At 35.5% G+C, this 21,810-nt stretch overlaps 1 protein-coding gene across 5 annotated transcripts in view; it reads left to right on the plus strand.

The window, feature by feature from the left end:
- TENM2 (teneurin transmembrane protein 2) overlaps window positions 1–21,810 on the plus strand; it is a gene marked incomplete at its 5' end in the record, with an annotated part of 970,964 nt that overhangs the window by 553,561 nt on the left and 395,593 nt on the right. The gene's annotated exons all lie outside the window — the stretch shown is intronic.

The following is a 21,810-nucleotide window of genomic DNA, read 5'->3' on the forward strand; positions in this document are numbered from 1 at the left end:
GTAGTTCTAGGTACCAACCCCAATTTAATAACAGTATCAATTAAGATTCAGAGGCCCTAAAAAAAAGTTCAGCTTTCCAGCCAGGCGTAAAAATTTCAGGGCTAGAGGTAATGGATCACATCATAAGAGAAAAGCATTGTTCACATCTTAGCAAAGGTCATCCATCAGAACAGTTTTGTTTCTTTCTTTTGTAAGAAATTAGTCCTTGTTCAATATCAAGCATTCAGTTTATTTTTGACACAGGGCTAAGTCATACAGTTTATATATTTTAGCTGAGAGCATAAACTTTATATTTTTTCCTCTTCCACTTCTGGATTAATAGATGCCTGGTGGGTCTTCTGATACCATCAGTAGGCAGCTGAATTATGTGTACATAACACCTCTATCTAAACTGGAAAGAGCTGGTTCCCATCTTGCCAGCCTTGGGCATACATTCTCAGGCCTTACATTCTGTTCCTAAAATGATTAATATCTGCTTTTACACTGGATCGTTCTATGGATCACTCTTGTTCTATTAGGTTCTTGTCTGCTCACTGATCTAACAAAAATTAGGTTCTTGTCTGCTTACTGATCTAACAAAAGTTTCTAAAAGCTGTTTTGTTTCCTCTAATATCTCTCTCTAAATTATTATAATCAGTATCTTTGCTGGGTATTGTCCCGTTCTTTGGCTTCTCTTTTGCTATATGTTATAACTAGAATTTTCTCACAGAGTATTTCTGTTAAGCAACCTCATTTTCCCTCAGAACTCATCTTTTCTGTGAAGATGTTGGAACATTCCTTATTCCCACACACTATTTACAACTATACTTTCAGTATAAGTAATAATAGAACATTCTTTCCTAATGCTTCCAATATCTGTCATGGCTGTATTTATAAATTAGTAGCTGCTAAGAATAGTGTTCTTTCTCACCTTTTATATAAAGTACCATATGTAGAGATAATATGAATGTGAATGTGTTTGTAGTTCCTTGCGTGTTCTAAACAAAGGGGGAAATGCCATGGTAACTTCTTTCTTGTTAAGAAACTGTTTACCATTATTTATGACATTTGAACAATTTGAATATGTTTGTATATTTGAATATTTTGGAATATTTGAATAATTTAAAGAAGAACCTAAGTTTTGCAGGGAGAGGGAAATTCTTGTTCATTTATTTGGACCATACATATAATTTATGTTCACTGAAATTAGTAAGATGTATTCATGAGTTCAGGAAAAACAATGTGATAAGTTCTTTGTTGTGAATGTTATAGATACAGAGCCTTCTGAAATGTAAAAAAAGGAAATAAAATGGGCTATAAAATTAAATGTCTGCACAATTTGAAAGGAAATCAGAAAGGATATAATTTAAATACCCCAGAAACTTCAATTTTGCATAGTCAAAAAATCTGGTCTACAAGTTTCACGTTCTTATATGTTTAATAGGTAAGTAACTTCACATGCTTAGCAAATTCATAGGGAGGGCTAGTAACACTCAAATATTTGGAAAGCTACTACAAAATAATTTACAGTTCATTCTGAAGGGAAGCATTCTGTTTACTTCTAAACTTTTTTTCTGTAACAGACATTTTTCACAAGGTGTCTGTGAGTCTGATATGGGTGAAATGGAAATCTTATAGCTTCTTTAAAAATATTCAGTGTGAATGAGGACAGCATAATTAGAAATACAAAAGAGATCTCATAAATAAAACTTACTTGAATAAAGAACTGAGTATTCATTCTTTTGAATACTTACTTTTTATCATATGTACTATTTGTAATGCTAAAGGAAAGGAACAATTTGCTTGATATAAAACAACAGAGAAGATGATTGTTGGCTGTGAATCAGTAATGTCACCAGGAAAAAAAAAAGAAATAGTTTGCTGGTTTTCTTAGTTAATTTCTTTTTAAGAATGGAATTGGATGCTTGGGTACCCTAATGGAACCAGAATTGGCTACTTAGTTGGGATGGCTAGACTTACCTTAAAAATGATCAGCCTGTGGCTATTTGAGTGTTGCTTTCAGTAATTCTCAAATTAACAGAATAATAGAACAACAGAATAATAGAATAACAGAGTTGGAAGATACCTTGAAGGTCTTCTAGTCTAACCCCCTGCCCATGCAGGAGATATTATACCATGCAAGACAAATGGTTGTCCTATCTCTAAAACCTCCAATGATGGAGCAGCCTTAACTTCTGGAGGCAAGCCGTTGCACTGATTAACAGTTATCAGGACATTTCTTAATTCTCAGTTGGATTTCTGTTAAGCTTGTATTCATTGTATCCTTTTGTCTTGCCCTCAGGTGCTTTGAAGAATAATTTAACCCTCTCCTCTCTGTAATAGCCCCTCAAATATTGGAAGACTGCTAACATGTCATCTCTAACTCTTCTCTTCATTAGACTAGATACTCCCAGTTTCCACAACCATTCATGTATGGTTTAGCCTGCAGTCCCCTAATTATCTTTGTTGCTCTTCTCTGCACTTTTTCTAGAGAGTCGTGGTGACCAAAACTGCACACAGTATTTTAAATGTGGTCATTGATTACAGTTGATTACAAACTGAGTTTAGCACTATATATAGCACAATAGTAGTTATAAATTCTCTTTGATTTCTTCATGGATTAATATTATCTACCATGTTATTCTGGAACAACTGCTAATTTAGGTGACTGAAATAACATTTTAGAAGGTATATGGGGTTTCTGCTTGATACTGTGGCATTTTCACTTTGGAGTCCTATCAAAATTAATCTTCTTCCCAATTTTATCCAGTATCTATATGAATCTATAGAAAGCCTCACTATCATAATGAAGATTAGCTTCAGCTTTGTTTCTTCTATTCAGAACTCGAGAAGTTTAGATAATGTGTAATCCATGTTTATTGTGGGCAAACTGAAGTTCAGTTCAGATTAAACTCAGATAGTGCTAGTAACTGTTGAGGCATTGAGTTTATTTTGTAGAACAGTTTGTTTATTTGTTTAGTTCATACTTTAAAAGTACAATGGTGTAAATGATTGAGCCATCTCCGTACATTTCAGTTGGTATTTTAGCTATGAATTAATTTTGGAAGTGAATAAATCTGCATGATTCATTGTGTGGTGATCATTCATATGAACTACTGTAATATGTTGAATATGTCTTCTTTAGTAAGTGATTGGAAAATTCAGCTAATGTAAAATATGGCAGCAGAAGTTTTAATGCAATTAAGCATATTATGCTAATTTTTTTCTCTTCATTGACTTTAAGATAGTTTCATTGTTTAGTTCATGATCATGTTCTTGACCTATAAAATGGGTCTCTATATGGTTTGAAAGTTCAGTGCCTGCTGGAAAATTTCTTGGCACCAGTTCAAACATTTTGAATTCTTTTAATGTGATACACATTTTATAGCTGTTGAATTAAACTTTTCTGAGACTTTAGTTTCTAATGCAGAAATAAGAACTCTCCTGAACAATAATAAGTGATGCTGGGAATAATAGTTCAGCAATATCTGTCCTAATTGTTTATTCATATCTATCTCTATCTCTATCTCTATCTATTATATCTATATCTATATATCTATCTATCTATCCTGCCCAGTTCCATTACTAATATTAAATTTTGTATTTCCTATTATTGCAATATTGATGCATGCATATGTGTGCAAATCAGACAAGATCTGAGCAAAGATTTAAGATCTGTTCAGAAAGATTTGACTGTGAGCCATATTGGAAAAACATCAAAATGTGTATGGCATTTTATTTTATTATTTTATATTATTATGTAAGATCTCATTTACTCCTCAAAGTTTGAACCCAAAACCTTAGAGTTTCTTCATTCAATATTTCCCCATATTCCTGTTAAGGAATATATTGTAGGCATGAAGAAAGGGCAGCATAAGCAGCCTGTAGACTGTAGACTACTCAACAGAAATCTTATAAGAAGTTGGGCTCACCTGCTGAAGGTAGTATCCTAATCAAACTTAAAATCAGTGTTCCAAAACAATTCTAAAATTGAGCTATCGATAATGGTTGAAGAGTCAGTCCATAAATGGGCCTGTCATTGTTAAGATGAAGTTTCTTGTGGAAGGATGTGGAAATGATAAGCTCTTCTCTGAAAGTAAATCCTAAAGTTTTAAATGAATAAAATGCTGCCCTTTCAATTTCTGACTGCTTACATTTTAATTGCAAGCCTCTTTAGTGTACCTCCCTACAGGAATTAGGCAGCAAGAGGTCCTGTGACAAGTCTCAAGGTGTCCTTAATTCACAGAATGCTAGCTTGCTGGCAACAGACTGATTAGATTAGAATTATAGTCATTCAGGTAGATGAAAGTCCCTTGATGTAGTGCAGATAGATATCAAAGCTACTATGTGACTGACTTGCATATTTGGGTTACTGTAAAAGTTTTTAGTATTGAAAGTCAATTTTAGGTGCAAGAAATAAGTTTTGGCAGTGGAGGTTTTCCTTTTTCCGTTATTTTGACAAGATAGCCGAGAAGTAGTCTATACATCTAATAACTGTACAATAATGGTTAATTGCCAAGAAGGAACATCATAGCATGATTGACAGGATGATAGAGATAATGGATGCAGTGGAATCAGTGGGGGAAGTCTGCCAGACGTGATCCTTAAAATAAATAACTACAAGATCCATTTGCAGTCTTAAAAGCAGTTAACATTGGGGGAGATATCACCCATTCATAAGCTTTCACTCTTGTTCTCTATAGGAGAAAGTCTTTGAGGAAACACTTATATTGAAGCCTGCCCCAAGCAAACAAAAGAGGAGGAAATGTAGAAAGTCACCATGGGTCCCTATTCAGAAATTGGAAAATTGATGTGAAGTGCCAGAATTGCTCAGATCTAGTGGATAAAGAGAATGTGTTGGGGAAAGTATCTAAAGACTACCCCAAAGCAGTAGGCATACTGCGAATTAGAACCAAAAAAAATTACACTGATGAGGGAGACCATCTTTACTGTATTTTTAAAGCCTATATATTGTAGCAACTTTTTTTTTAACTTTCAACTGAGATAGTTTAGGAACAGAAGGCAGTTGGCTAAATATGCTCAAGTTCCAAGGAGGCAAGATGGAATGTTGCAAATTGCCTATCCTGAATATCACTCACTTAGAAGGATGGTTAGCAGGCATGGTATATATTCTTGAAAACCTGGTCCAGATCTTGCCATATCTGGCTTTTGTCTGCTGTGAGTTCCAAGGGGTTACTTCAAGAGGTTTCCATCCACATCCTCAGAAAAGTGTTGACCAAAGTAGCCACCTTGACCTCTTTCTTTGATTCGGTGCTTTAAACCCCAGCCAAGGAGGTCATCTTTTTACCCACATGTAGAACTGTGGAATACATGAAATTTAATGTGGACAAAAGCAAGGTTTTGCATTTAGGCAGGCAAAACCAAAGGTACAAGTACAGATTAGGCAAAACCTGGCTCAAAAAACAGTAACTGTGAGAGGGACCTTGGAGTTCTATTGGATGATCACTTAAATATGAGCCAGCAGTATACGGCAGCAGCCAAAAAAGCTAATAAAAGCCTTGGCATAGGCATAATAGGCATAAAATCAAAAAAAAGTATTAGCACTACTTTATAAAGCCACAACTGGAATATTGCATCCAGTTTTGGTCATCACTTTACAAAAAAGTTATGAGACTTTGGAAAAAGTGCAAGGAAGAGCAACTACCGTGTTTCCCCGAAAGTAAGGTCTACCCTGAAAATAAGCCCTAGCTTGATTTTTGGGGGTGGGCCTAATATAAGCCCTACCTGCAAAATAAGCCCTAGTTTTGCGGTGAGGACACACTTAAAAATCAAGCTAGGGTGGGGGAGGGGGTGTGGATCTGCTCCATGTGCCCCACACCTACTTACCTTGCAGCCAGGCCTCTTCTTGCCGGCCCACTTATTCTAAGGCATCTTCTGCAGCCAAGCCTGCATTTCTCAGTCATAGGCCTTTCCAGAAGGCCTCTGCAGCTGAGAACAGAGCTAGGGATTCAATCCATAGTTCAGTTCTGCAAGATTGAATCCATAGCTTGGTACTTGGCTGCATAGGCCTTCTGGAAAGTCCTGACTGCAAAATACAGGCCGGAATGTAGCTGCAGAATGAAGCTGTTCCTTCAGCCCCAGAAGAAGTGGACCTGCTGGACGGGGCTGTCAGTGCCAGAGGTGAGTAAGACATACCCCCCACAATAAGACCTGGTGCCTCTTTTGGAGGCAAAAAAATAAGACCCGGTCTTATTTTCAGGGAAACATGGTAAGATGATTAAAGGCCTAGAGACTAAAACATATGAAGAATTTGGATTTGGTTTGGCTAGTCTATAGGGGAAAAAAGGACTAGGAGTGACATGATAACAGTATTCCAGTATTTGAGAGGCTGCCACAAAGGAGGGGGTCAACTTATCTTCCAAAGCACCAGGAGAGAAGCAACCTGGAATTAAGAAGAAACTACCTAACAGTAAGAAAATTAGTTGGATACAACTAAAAGGGGCTGCCAATCCTTTGCTATTTTCAAGTGGTATTTTATGAAAATGGTTCAGATAGAGTTATGTTGCTCTAATAATCTTTTAAATGAGGGTTACATGTGCCAGCAATGTGAATGCCACCTCTTTGAATTGTCATTCTAACCTTCTGCCAATGGTCCTTACTCAGCCATCTAAGCTGAGCTAACTTCTTCAATTCTAGGATGATGGACAAAGAAGAATGTCTATCATCCATCCCTCCATCTCTCCATCCCTCTATCCATCCATCTCCCTTCCCCCCCTTTCTCTCTCTCAAAAAAACAATTAAAAGGGGAAGCACCTAATCAAGGTGAGGCTTTGCTCGTGCTCAGAACGTATCTACTGTACATTCAAGAAAGGTCTTGAGAATCAATCTGATATGCTTGCAATTAGTTTCCTAAATGACTGCCTAGGCAGCCATGAGATATGAGGCATTCAGGTCACTGAAAATCCGTGCTGTAGGCTGCTTCTAACTTGTATCTCTTGCAAGAACTTGCCAGTTATAGGGCAAGTTTCTGTCCCTGTTCTGTACCAGCCTACTACCGGCCCTGCAGAAAAGGCAGGGACAACCCCTTTACAAAAAGGCAAGAGGCTGGAACTAAGTCTGCCAAATTTATTGACATAAAACAGAGCAAAACCAAACACGAACCATGAAACAGGAGCTATTCAAACGGTTGCCTTCAGCAAACCAGCCCTCCCACACATTCCCCTTTTAAACAGTTCAAGGCGTGGCTTCTCTCTGCCTCCTTCCGAGGTGCCCCATTGCCTTCCTCTGTTTACTCCTGATTGTCTGCCTCCTGCGTCCTTGAACAGGGCCAGCTGTGGGTCATCTTCATCCATGCTGTTAGTTAGGCTCACACAGCTGGGTCTGCGTCGTAACCAGATGGGAGGGGCCTGGCTGAGGGCTCTGCGAAGCCTCAGGGCTATCCTCTGCAGGCTCTCCAACACCCCCCTCCTCCTCCTCTGAATCATCCGACCCAACTGCCGAACCCACAGGCTGACCCTGAATCACAACACTACCTGACATACATGAACTTACAACTTATTTCATTTAGTGACCATTCAAAATTTCAGCGGCGCTGAAAAAAATTACTCATGAACATTTTTTTACACTTACAACCATTGTAGCATCCCCATGGGCACATGATCAAAATTTGGATGCTTGGCAACTGGTTTACATTTATGATGGTCCTGGAGTCATGTGATCCCCTTTTGTAACCCTCTAAACAAGCAAAGAAAATGGGGAAGCCATTAACTTAACAAACATGTTGCTAATTTAACAACCGCAGTGATTCACCTAACAACTGTGGCAAGAAAGGTCATAAAATGGGACAAAACTCACTTAACAAATGTCTCGCTTAGTAACAGACATTTTGAGCTCAATTGGGGTTGTAAGTCAAGAGCTTATTGCTTGTTCTCAGTGGTTTGTGAGCAATACCCTTACCTCTGCCTCAGAAAACAGAGAGACAATAGGTGGTCTCAGTATATTCCTTTTGTTTTTGCTCTCTATTCTTTTTCTTTGTAACAACAAAAATAAAGGAAGATCTCTTAGATCAAGTCCAAATGCATTTAGTCCAAATGCATCAAGTCCAAATGCATTTAGTCATACTTAGGAGTCTTAGAGATGTCAGGCTCCCTAGTAGCTTATATGTAAGATGCAGTATGTATGGTCTAAGCAGCAATATTGTAGATAACCCAACTTCCATAACTTTTAAATAATCTATAAGGAATATTATGTTTTGAACTAGAGGTTCCTGATATTTGCCTATAAGCACTTTGCATAGTTCTATCCAGTGCTTTTTTTGTAAAAAAAAAAAAAAGGTGCCAGAACTCTCACACATCATACAACCCGCCTTGCCTACCCTACAAGATTCCATCCAAAAAAGGTGCCAGAACTCCATTCTGGGCATTCTATGACAAAAAAAGCCCTGGTTTTATCTATTTTATCTGCCTTTTCATGCCTTACATACCTTTTCCTTTGTGGTTCTGTAACTTCTTGATCAACTACTCTTATTTTTCAGCTATGCACTTAAGGGTGATTTTTCTTAACCTATATTCTCCACAGATCTATTGAATTGTCACCTGGAATCAGTTTAAGAGCTGTAACACTATCCTTTCAATAGTAAGCACCTAAAGTTAGTATCTTCTTAGCCAAGTGGAACCTGTCCTCTTTGTGATGGTGTGTGCATGTGCATGTCTGTTTGTGTATCAGAGAGAGCTTGTCTCATAAAATATCCCAATGTTTCACAAGTATAAATGTCTGCTTTTGATGATATCATCCCTGCAACAGTGATGTGTGAAATTGCTCAGTTTTGCCTAGCTAATTAGCCAGGTGTGTCGAACTGATAATATTTTGGAAAATATTTGGAAGACTGGATTTCAACATTCTACCTAGCCAAATTTAAACCATCTAGGATCAGAGAATTCCTACTTCTCATATCACTGGGGCTCATATCCACTGAATCACTGGTATTTTAATAGGTATACTTACAAAACACTCCAGCTAGCATGCGATTTCCACATCGTTGCATCAGGTAAGGAAATCACTTTACTGTTGGCATACCTGTCAAGGATATATCTATCTATCTATGAATGATTTTAGTAATTAAGACATACGGTATTATGAACTACAACTCCTCCTTTGATTAATGGTGCTGTATGCAAAATCAGGGACCTGATCTCTCTAGCTGGATTTCTTTCACAGAGAGAAAACGTATGCCTGTATTTTACATCAAGATATTTACTGTTGTTAGGAATTGGTAATTTTTAAAAGCTGGACTAGAATTTCAGACAGTTTAATTTTTCTGGGGAAAAAATGTCCTGTAGAAGGATCTGATAAACCTTAAAATATATTCAGCTTCTACTACAGCTTTTTATGTTAACTTAGAGTTGGATACACTCGATATGATCCATATAAGATCATATCCAGATCCTCACTGCTTTTCTTTGCAACAATTAAATATAATGTCCCTTTTGCAATATATTTGGAAGATGACATTACAGGACAGACAAATTGCCTGAGATCCCGCATTAATTTTAAATACAATCATTTTAAAATTCCGTTGAGGAAGTCATCATTGAAACATTTTTTTTCCAGTTGACTTTTTTAAAAGAAAAATTGGAATGGCACAATGCACTGCCTCCTTTTGTGTTCTTATAGCTTTTGACAGGTTGAAATCTCACTATATCTATCTTTCAGGAAAAACTAATTATCATAAAAGATGAAACAATTAAATTATGTCAGTAAGCATATATGACACTTGTATGAATGCAGTGGACAAAGAAACTTTTCAAAAAGTAACAGTTTCAATTAAGTAGTTAATGGCTGTCAATTGTTTAAACAATGCCAATCCAATGCTGAGGATTGGAATGAATCATCAAGCTTTGGGGTTGTTTTCTTAGTTTCAATAGGCTATACTTTCTGTAGCTCCAGAACTTGCTGACCAATGCAGTCTTTGTGAGAATAAAGAACCCTGACTTTTCATTCACAACTATGTTATTGATATTATATGCTAAAACATATAAGGAACGGCTGCTGGAATTGCTCGATAGTAGTAACTGTGAGAGAGATCTTGGAGTCCTAGTGGACAATCACTTAAATATGAGCCAGCAGTGTGCTGCAGCTGCCAAAAAAGCCAACACAGTGCTAGGCTGCATTAACAGAGGAATAGAATCAAGATCACATGAAGTATTAGTACCACTTTACAATGCCTGGGTAAGGCCACACCTGGAATACTGCATCCAGTTTTGGTCACCATGATGTAAAAAAGATGTCGAGACTCTGGAAAGAGTGCAGAGAAGAGCAACAAAGATGATTGGGGGACTGGAGGCTAAAACATATAGGGAACGGTTGCTGGAATTGGGTATGTGTAGTTTAATGAAGAGAAGGGTGAGGGGTGACATGATAGCAGTGTTCCAATATCTCAGGGGCTGCCACAAAGAAGAGGGACCCAAGCTATTCTCCAAAGCACCTGAAAGCAGGACAAGAAGCAACGGATGGAAACTAGTCAAGGAGAGAAGCAACCTAGAACTAAGGAGAAACTTCCTGACAGTTAGAACAATTAACCAGTGGAACAACCTGCCTCCAGAAGTGGTGAATGCTCCAACACTGGACGTTTTTAAGAAGAGACTGGACAGCCATTTGTCTGAAATGGTATAGGGTTTCCTGCCTTAGCAGGGGGTTGGACTAGATGACCTCCAAGGTCCCTTCCAACTTATTATTATTATTATTATATCTAGTCTAATGAAGAGAAGGATGAAGGGTGACATGATATCAGTGTTCCAATATCTCAGGGGCTGTCACAAAGAAGAGGGAGTCAAGCTATTCTGCAAAGCATCTGAAGGCAAGACAAGAAGCAACGAAAGGAAATTAACCAAAGAGAGAAGCAACCTAGAACTAAGGAGAAATTTTCTGACAGTTAGAACAATTAATCAGTGGAACAACCTGCCTCCAGAAGCTGTGAATGCTCCAATACTGGAATGTTTTAAGAAGAGACTGGACAGCCATTTGTCTGAAATGGTATAGTGTTTCCTGCCTGAGCAGGGAGTTGGACTAGATGACCTCCAAGGTTCCTTCCAACAACAGCATCATCATCATCATCATTATTATTATTATTATTATTATTATTATTATTATTATTATTATTATTATTATTATTATTATTATTATTATTATTAAATTGAGCAGGGCCTCCTTGAGAAAGTCTGCAAGCTATACCTATTCACAGTGCTTTTGGAGAAAAATCAGATGGCTACCATGTAATTCTTGATTACACATCATTGGAAATTAAAAAGTGATGACAATTATCAAATATTATCCCCTTTTAAGCCTTGCATGTAGTGTATTATGATAACTACATCAAATGCAGATTCACATCCAGATTTGCACAATTCACATACAGTAAATGGTTGTGACAATCCAGAACATATATATTTAAGTGCTAATTATACCTCCATTTCAATCCACTTCACTGCTTTGGATTCCTATGTTTTTGGTTGTCCTCCTTTAGGAGTTTATATATCTGGAACTTGACACCCTTTGTATTTACATCCATATTTGATTTTTTCCCCCTACAAATTTACTGCAACTTAATGGAAAAAAAGAAAAGTATTTTCCAATTGCCTTTCTGTGACTTGCAATAAATCACTGTTCTGGGCTTTGTTTCAGACAAACACAGAGGTTGGGCTTCTCTGTCTTTAGGCAATTAGTTGCACCTGTTCAAATAAACCTTCTGTCAGTAGAGTACATGTTTCTGAGTAGAAGCATCATGCATGTCTTTATTGCAATCCACAAAAGAAGAACATTTTATCATATTGCCCTCCCACCTATACTATACTAGCTCATCATGGCTGGGGATTATGGGAGAGATAAGTAAAGAATGCTGGGAAGGTATGAAATAATATATCATTCCAACAGTCACCCAAGGCATGAAGGTCATCATAGTTGTGCTGGTAAAACAAACGGAGATTTATATTAGGCATAAGGAGATACTAGATACTAGAATATTGAGGTTTAGCGAGAATGGCAAAGTATCATTTCACTATTCATGACAGAAAGCAGCAATAAACTATTACATTTTTTTTAACCAAGAAAGTTATAGGGATAGAAAATATAAAATGATTGGCAAAACAGTACTGGCTGGTTGGATTTCAGTCAACATGCTACTTTCAGGCAGAAGATCATACTGTTAATACTTAGGCAATGAAAATTAAGAAATTACATTTTTAATATACAAAGAAACATTACAAAGACAGTATGGGGATACAGTAAAGTCAACAACCAAATAATATCAGTTAGATCTCATGGATAATGATGCATGCAAAACAAGGTTATACATTTGTTAAATAGCGCGTTCTTTGGTGCAGGAAAGAAGACGCGAGGCTGAGTACAGGATAACTCATACTTTATTTCTTGCTGGAACTGTACTGAGGTAAGGGCTGCAACCAGCCGCAATATATAGTCTAGCCCCTATGCGGCAGCCAATAGGTTTGAATCAACCATTGCCGCCTGGGGCTAGCCAATTACCGGACAGGAGACTGTTAGTCTGGGTTGCTGGAGAGCTGTTAGCTGCTCCAGCAACCCATGTGGTTTATCACAAGAGCCCAGTACATAACAACATTCTACGAATTACATATTCAGCCAGTACACAACAATAAAGGTTGGTAGATGATGACAATACAAATGATTTGCAAGCCTAATAATGAAAGACAAGGTGACAGTAAAAAGAAAAATAGAAGTAAGATTAAATCAAAACCAAACAAATGTCAAAATGTTCAGCAAAAGAAAGCTTAAAATTCTTGTTTCTAGCGGTGGATAACTTCTATTTTTGAGGATCACCATCAATAGTAATGAAAACAGTAGTCAAGAGCATCACTTGATACCACTTGGTAGAGTAGTAGTGAAGTAGCAATGAAGATCTCAGAAAAGATAGTTAGATGCCATGAACTGTCTGTATTCATAAAGATAAAATTTATACAAGAAAAGTTTTTGTCTGTAACATCCTATGGAACTTTGGTGTTGATCCTCAAAATACCATGGATAGCCAGGAAAATACAAAAATCAATCCAGAGTTGTCACTCAAGGCACAAATGATAAGACTCAAATTATCCTACTTCTGACATACAGGTGAAACTTGAAAAATTAGAATATCGTGTAAAAGTTCATTTATTTCAGTAATGCAACTTAAAAGGGGAAACTAATATATGAGATAGACTCATTACATGCAAAGCAAGATAGTTCAAGCTGTGATTTGTCATAATTGTGATGATTAAGGCTTACAGCTCATGAAAACACCAAATCCACAATCTCAGTAAATTAGAATATTGTGAAAAGGTGCAATATTCTAGGCTCAAAGTGTCCCACTCTAATCAGCTAATTAAGCCGTAACACCTGCAAAGGGTTCCTGAGCCTTTAAATGGTCTCTCAGTCTGGTTCAGTAGGAATCACAATCATGGGGAAGACTGCTGACCTGACAGTTGTGCAGAAAACCATCATTGACATCCTCCATAAGGAGGGAAAGCCTCAAAAGGTAATTGCAAAAGAAGTTGGATGTTCCCAAAGTGCTGTATCAAAGTATATTAATAGAAAGTTATGTGGAAGGGAAAAGTGTGGAAGAAAAAGATGCACAAGCAGCAGGGATGACCACAGCCTGGAGAGGACTGTCAGGAAAAGGCCATTCAAAGTGTTGGGGACTTTCACAAGGAGTGGACTGAGGCTGGAGTCAGTGCATCAAGCACCACCACACACAGACGGATCCTGGACATGGGCTTCAAATGCCATATTCCTCTTATCAAGCCGCTCCTGAACAACAAACAATGTCAGAAGCGTTTTACCTGGGCTAAAGAAAAACAGACCTGGTCTGTTGCTCAGTGGTCCAAAGTCCTCTTTTCTGATGAGAGCAACTTTTGCATCTCATTTGGAAATCAAGGACCCAGAGTCTGGAGGAAGAATGGAGAGGCACACACTGCAAGATGCTTGAAGTCCAGTGTGAAGTTTCCACAGTCTGTGTTGATTTGGGGAGCCATGTCATCTGCTGGTGTTGGTCCACTGTGCTTCATTAAGTCCAGGGTCAACGCAGCCGTCTACCAGGAGATTTTGGAGCACTTCATACTTCCTTCCGCAGACGACCTTTACGGGGATGCTGACTTCATTTTCCAGCAGGACTTGGCATCTGCCCACACTGCCAAAAGCACCAAAACTTGGTTCAATGACCATGGGATTACTGTGCTTGATTGGCCAGCAAACTCGCCTGACCTGAACCCCATAGAGAATCTATGGGGCATTGCCAAGAGAAAGATGAGAGACATGAGACCGAACAATGCAGAAGAGCTGAAGGCCGCTATTGAAGCATCCTGGTCTTCCATAATACCTCAGTATCAACTTGATGGCACATGATTTTGGGAAACTTCTTTGGAAAATAATGAAGACTCCCTTTTCTATTTAAAAAAAATTCTAAGATTTCATGGTGTTTAGTTTGCTAGGCATGTTATGTTGTTAATTCATACTTTTAACTGCATTTATGGTAGACATATATTTTCCACTCCTGGCGCTGTGTGACATATATTTTAAAACTGCTTCACTAATATTGGTTTATCTATGAGTTTCACAGTTATAGTGACAGCTAAATTATGTTTATACATACATCATCTGAATACCTAGACATACATCTATTATCTGAAAAACCCCTGGATGTAGTTAAAGATATAATGATGATAAAGATATAAATAATGTTAGGACTATTGGAATTTCACATAAACATCTTTATAAAGAAAATATTTGATTACTTCATTTGACGTGTAATTATACCAAAAGTTCCATCATTTCCTTAGATTAATGGAGAACATTATTCAGGACCATATGCTCATGTTGGCATATTACATTCCCATGTGTCATTTTGATCCCAAGGGAACAAAAGGAAAAAAATGGGGGGGGGGGGAAATCAGCTTTGCCATATATTAGTAGAAAAAAATGGAAAGGATGCAAAACCTTATTGGTTTAGAAATTCTTCTGTTTTGTCAAAATAATTATAGAGGAGATAGATGTACATTCCATTATAGAAAAGAAAAGGCGTGGTATGATGTTGAAACATCAGGGTGAAAAGGAACATTTATTCATATTATTTGCACAGCGAGAATGCAGCCATTGTGGCATATATGTCCTAGCATATGTAGAAGCTCAGTCAAATCAGGTATGATAAATACATTCTGATTAAAGTTGATGTGATGTTAACCAAGCATAATATTACAAATTAAATTTCTTTGCTGGCGCTAATGATGACATTTGAAATGAGAAGTTCATTTTATGAAGTTCATCCTAGCTCCTTTTTTGGGAAGACTTAATGATATGAATTCCACTATTTTATGAAATAAAATGGAAACTTGACATGTACAAAACATGTCTTATTGTTCTCTTTGTATCTACTATATTTGTATTAGTTTTATAGTTTGATATTGTCAAAAGACTGAATCAATAAAATTTCCATTATTCTCTATACCTAGAATATAGACTTTGTTTCTCTCTGAATTGTGTCAACTTTCCTGATTTTGAAAACATAAAATTAACTTTTTTTAAAAAAGTTAGGGGACCAATATATGTGTTTTGACTGTAAACTGAATATGAACCAAAGCTGTGATATGTCTGCAAAGAAAATAAATAAAATTGCTACAATTTTCTGAACTGAATAACAGGTTGGATGTTTTAAAAATCACCTTTTCCAACTCTTTTGGATTCCTTTTTTTTCCCTAAGAACGGTTTTTCCTTTTACGTTTAGATTATTTATTTTTATTAAATAATGTTTGAATAGAATGAAAATAATATAGATTTTGAGCTGAAGAGAAGACAAAGGGACAAGTAATAACAAACTGAAAAAGGAAAAAAGGAAAAAAAGGAAAAAGTAATAGAGACAGCTTCCAATCTTTTTAATGGCAGGTGTAAGTACATTTATATTTTACTTTCTCTCTCTCTAAAATTACATCGTAATTTCTATCTTTCCTTGATCTTCTCTTTTTAATAATCAAATCCATAAAGCACAAGTTCATTTTTTTCGTTTTTCAGCAAAAATCCATAAAGGTTTCCAGGAATTAATAGATTTGTTCTTTCTCCAAGCAAACAAATTAGTCTTGCCATCTCTGCTGTTCCACATCTTCACCAACCATTCCCCTGTTGTGGGTATTTCAGAGCCTTTCCATATTTGCATATACTGTATAGTAGTCTGGTGGGGGTGATCATGCATAAAAATAGTTTTCCAGGGCTCTTTCTAATTGTCTGTCTATTAACCTCAGTCAAAAAAATATTCTGGTTTCACTTAGCTTGTTAGTTTTTAAAATTCTTTGTGTTATTTGAACCCAACATTTCCTGACTTTTTTTTAGAGATCTGCCAGGCATGATAATAATACACCGCCCCGAGTCCCTTCGGAGAGGGGCGGCATATAAATCCAATAAATAATAATAATAAATAATGATAAAATGACCTTCAACTTAAATTTGAAGTATCTTAATACATTCTAGACAATTTTTTCTGGCATCACATACCAATTGGATTTTATTTTATAAACATTCCCTTTAAAATTATAATAGTGTGAATTTCAGTCTTTTCAACCACTTTTTCCCCATTGTTTGAACAATATACTATAAGCTAAGGCCAAAAGTTTTTAGCCTGTTTTATCATTTACTCTTTTATTTGTTCTTCTTCTGTTTCATATTTCAACAAAGTCTATGCATTTTAGCTGTTGAATGTTCATCATTTGTACATTACTCAACTTCAGAATTTGTTTTCTGCTGTTCAATTCCAAATATCTACTTTAAATCTTTATCTTATCTGTGCATACAAAAACCATTGAAAACTAAATCCCTCTGAAGCCATTTGCTCTGTTGGTTTTATTTTATTTTCTCCATGTTCTTTTTCTAACATCTCTTGATATGTTAACCATTTCTCTTTACCTACTGTTTCTTTTCAATACAATGATCCTTGTGCTGAGGCCTATAAAGACATTTTTGGGCACAGTCTAGGTTTATATCTATGCCATATTCTCAATTTGACACTTCTTTTTTTATAACCATATTTTATTATTTTTTATAATCACAAATCCTTAATATTTTATCAGCAACAAGTTGTCTGGGTTCCAATATTTAGCTTACTAATACATGTTAAACTCCTTTCTCTCTACCTCATTTTTCCAGCCATTGATAAAAAATATCCCATGTTCTAAAGTATTCTGAATCTTCTTTCTCCTTCATTTTTCAATGTAAGTCTGTCCATTTCTGCAGTCCAAAATTTTCCTGATTATCTCTTCCTCTGCTGCTAATTCTTCATCTTTCCAATGTTGAGCAAATGCAATTCTCACTGCCATTAATACATGTAACATGTAAATATACACATTCTGTCTCATAGGTTCCTGCAATTTTACCTAACAGAAATAATTCTGACTTAAAATCTATGTGGGTTTTTTTGTCATTTTCTCTAACCATATATGTATTCTTGACCAAAATCTTTTAGCCTTAGGGCATGTCCACCAAAGATGATAATATGTGCCTGGTTTTGTCTACATTTCCAACAATTGCTAGACTTATTTTTAAACATTTTTGCTAATCTCACAGGTGGTAGGTGCCACCTGTAAAACATTTTATATATGTTTTCTTTGTAAGCCACCATCTTTGTTATTTTAGAATTTCTTTCCCAAAGTCTTTGCCACTTTTCTAGCTCTATGTTATGTCCAAAATTTTCCATCTTTAAACTTAGCATGTACTTATACAGTTTCTTAATCAATTTTTCATCTGATGTCAATAGTATCTGGTCAAATTCTGTCTGTTCTTTATAGAATCCAGATGTTTTAGCATCTTTTTCATATCTTATTTGAATTTGCAGATGTGGCCACCATGATAGATCAATACTCTGTTCTTCTAGTTCTTGTCTAGATTTTAGTTTTCCTTCAATATTCAAAATGTCTTTATAAGCCACAATTTGCTCATAGTTAATTAGATTTGGGTGAACAAACACTTCCATTGTTGAAAGCCATCCAGGTATTTTCATGTAAATTTTTGCTTTTACCTTTTCCCATTCTAAAAGAAGTGTGTTTCTTATATAGTGGTTTTGAATGTATCTATGTATTTTATTCTTCCATACCATAGGAAGGCATGCCATCCAAGTTGTAGGTCATGCCCTTCTAGGTATAGTAATCTTTTATGTCTAAGGTTATCCATTCTTTTATCCATGTTAGTGTAGATACTTGATAGTATAGGGGCCAATCTGGCAGCCCAAATCCTTCATTTTCTTTCACTTCTTGTAGATTTTCAATCTAATTCTGGCTTTTTTTCTTTTTTTCAAGATCAGTGTGTTTAGTTCATTAAAAAAAATCCCAATTTTATAGGTATTGTTTGAAATAAGAAGAGTAATTTTTGTAAGATATTCATCTTCGCCATTGCTATTCTCCCTAACATTGAGAGTTGTAGATTTTTCCATTTATCCAGGTCTAGTGTTATTTGTTTTAATAGTTTTGCGTAGTTATCTTCTTTTATTGCTGCACATCTTGGCGTTAAGTATATTCCCAGGTATTTAACTATGTTTCTGATTGATTTTTTTGTTTATCTATAAGGTTTTTGGTTATCACTTTGGTCTTTTCTCTATTTATTTTCAGTCCTTCCACTTCTCCAATTTCTTCTATCTTTCTTCTATCTTCTATCTTTTACAGAAGCTTGGGCCTTGTCAAAAGCGGCTGTTCTAATATGAAAATGAAGTCATCCATGAATGCTTGTAGTTTATATTTTTCATCTTTTATCTTAATTCCTTTAATTTTTGAGTCTTGCTTAATATTTCTATTTAATACTTCCAGTATTAATATAAATAATAATGGGGATAATGGACATCCTTGACTTGTGCCTTTGTTAATTTTAAAATTTTCTGTAAAATCTCCATTTACGATTGTTTTAGCTATTTGTCTATGATAGTTTTAATTGTATTTATAAAGTTTTCTCCAAAATCCATTTCATTTAGTTGTTGAATCATAAAGTGCCAATTTACGTTATCAAAACCCTTCTGTGCATCTAGGAATATTAGCACCATCTGCTTCCCTGGGTGCATTTCATTGTATTCCAAGGTGTCTAAAATCATTCTGAAATTGTTTTTTATTTGTCTCTTAGGTATTATTATTATTATTATTATTATTATTATTATTATTATTATTATTATTATTATTATTATTATTATTATTATTATTAATTTAATTTGTATACCGCCCTTCTCCCTAGGGACTCAGGGCGGTGAACAGGGCAATACATAAAAACTAGATACAAAAATTAAAATTATTAAAACATGATTAAACAATGCCCATAAATTAATACAAATTTAAAATTAAAGTCATTTCCCACCCCGTCCCATCAGGCCAGGCCAACTTGTTTAAAGAGGTAAGTTTTAAGATCGCGCCGGAAGGAGCGGAGATCGGGATTTAGCTGTCACTAGGTAAAAAATCTATTTTAGTCTCTGTGTATAAATTCAATCAGAAATCTCTTTAATCTTTCTGCTATTATTGAAGGAAAAAATTATAATCCACATTTAATAGAGATATTGGTCTATAATTTTTGTCTGTGTCAAGTCTGAGTCTTCTTTGGGTATTAAAGTAATATTAGCTTCTGTCCAGGTATTTGGTATTTTAGCCTCTAAAAGTACCTTGTTACATAATTCTTTCATTAATGAGCTTAATATATCTTTTAGGCATTTATAAAACTCTGCAGGTAGTCCATATGGACCTCTTATCATTTATTTATTTATTTATTTATTTATTTATTTATTTATTTATTTATTTATTTATTATTTATTTATTTATTTATTTATTTATTTATTTATTTATTTATTTATTTATTTATTTATTTGCCTTTTTATGGCCTCTGTTACCTCCATCATTGATATTTTTTCATTTAGCATATTTTGGCTATTCTCTGAGATTTTTGGTAAGTCAGCTTTTTTATGTATTGCTTTATTTTTTCTTGCGAAATTTTTTCTGTGTCATGAAGTGTCTTGTAAAAGTCTTTTATTATTATTTTTTATTACACCATTTTGGAATTGTAAATCACCTTTTGAATCCTGCAGTTTGTTTATCAATTTTCTCTCTCTTTTTTCAGTATATATGTTCGGTTTATTAGCATTTTCAAAAAAAGTTTTGTTTTGCCCTTTTAATTTTTTCCCCTCTTAATTTTTTCCCCAGCCTCTGCTAGGCTTAATTTATGTTTTATTATTTCCATTTGCTTTTTAAGTGTTTTCTTTTGTGGATCTCTTTGTAGTTCCAATTCCAATTTTATAAATTCCTCCTTTAATTTTGTTTGTTGTTGCATTTTTTCTTTATTCTTTTTCACCATGTAAGTTATGGCCAAACCTCTAAAACAGGGGTGTCAAACCTCTGGCCCACGGGCCAGATGTGTCATCCAGAAGCCGTGCCCACCCCATTGCCGGCAATGGTGAAAAGGCTCTGATACATTGTGTGATGTCACGTGACATCGCAAGTTTGACATGTCTGCTCTAAAGTATGCTTTAGCTGTATCCCACACATTTTGAAGCAATGCTTCTTCTTTTTGTTTATTTTTTAAAAAAATTCCATTTCCTTTGCTCTTTCTCTTTCAGATTGATTCAGAGACCATCTTAGTTTTTTCGTAGCTCCTCTCCAAGTCATCTTTATCGGATTATGGTCTGCCCATGTATTGGTTTCTATCTCAATCTCCTGTATAATCGTACTGTTAATGCTGCTAACATTGGATGTTCTTGTTTGACAACATAGGGAGATGTAGCCTTCCTTTAAGTCATATATTATTTTTAGAGCTAGAATTAGTGGCCGCTGGGGGGAGTAGGGACAATGTATCTCAAGACTGTTTGTAATAAGAGAAGATAAGAATTTGGTGGGTTGTTAAACAGGAGGGAAAGTTTACATTTTAAACTAATTGGAGAATGTGAATAATAATAATAATAAAATGAGCCTTGGTGGAGCAGTGGGCTAATGCCTCCTTAAGTAACACCAGCTGCCTGCAATTAGTGCAGATTGACTCAGCCTTCCATCCTTCCGAGGTAGGTAAAATGAGGACCCAGATTGTTGGGCACAATAAGCTGACTTTGTAATAATGCCGCTTGGGGTGTGTGTGAAAGCCCTAACAAGCAAGCATATACATAGAATGAAGGCTACTGCTAAGCTTGTAAGCCGCCCTGAGTCTTCGGAGAAGGGCGGGATGTAAATGTAATAAAAATAAAATAAATAAAATAAAATAAAATAAAATAAAATAAAATAAAATAAAATATAATAATAATAATAATAATAATAATAATAATAATAATAATAATAATAATAATAATAATAAGTTGGAAGGGACCTTGGAGGTCATCTATTCCAATTCCACTATTTTTTGTATGTAATTTTTGATAAAATTCTTTTTGTTTGTTATTAGGAGCATATATTGCTACCATCAATATCTGTTTTTGATTTATCATTATTTCTACCATTAACATTCTTTCCTCTTCATCTGCATAGAGTTCAATCCATTTATATTCATTGAAAGAATCCCATTTTCCTTCTTCATCTTCTTCAACTCTATTTAGGTTTTATTCTCCTAGTTGTTCTTTTTTTTTATTGAAAAGTTTTAGAGTACATTTTATCTTTAACAATCCCCCCTCCCCCCACCCCTACCTATCCCTCCCTGCCCCTCCCCCCCATTTCCCCCTCCCCCCCGACTTCCCAGAGCTAAGTACAAGGTATAAAAACAAAGAACAATCATAAACATCCATATGCTAACAACAATAAACTCTTAAATCTATCGCTCTCTAGCTCATATAAGCTAACTACAAGCAATATTAATATTACATATAAAAAGAAAGAAAAAAGAAAA

This window comes from Vipera berus (assembly GCF_964194415.1).
Source record: "Vipera berus genome assembly, chromosome: 2".
Lineage (NCBI taxonomy): Eukaryota > Metazoa > Chordata > Lepidosauria > Squamata > Viperidae > Vipera > Vipera berus.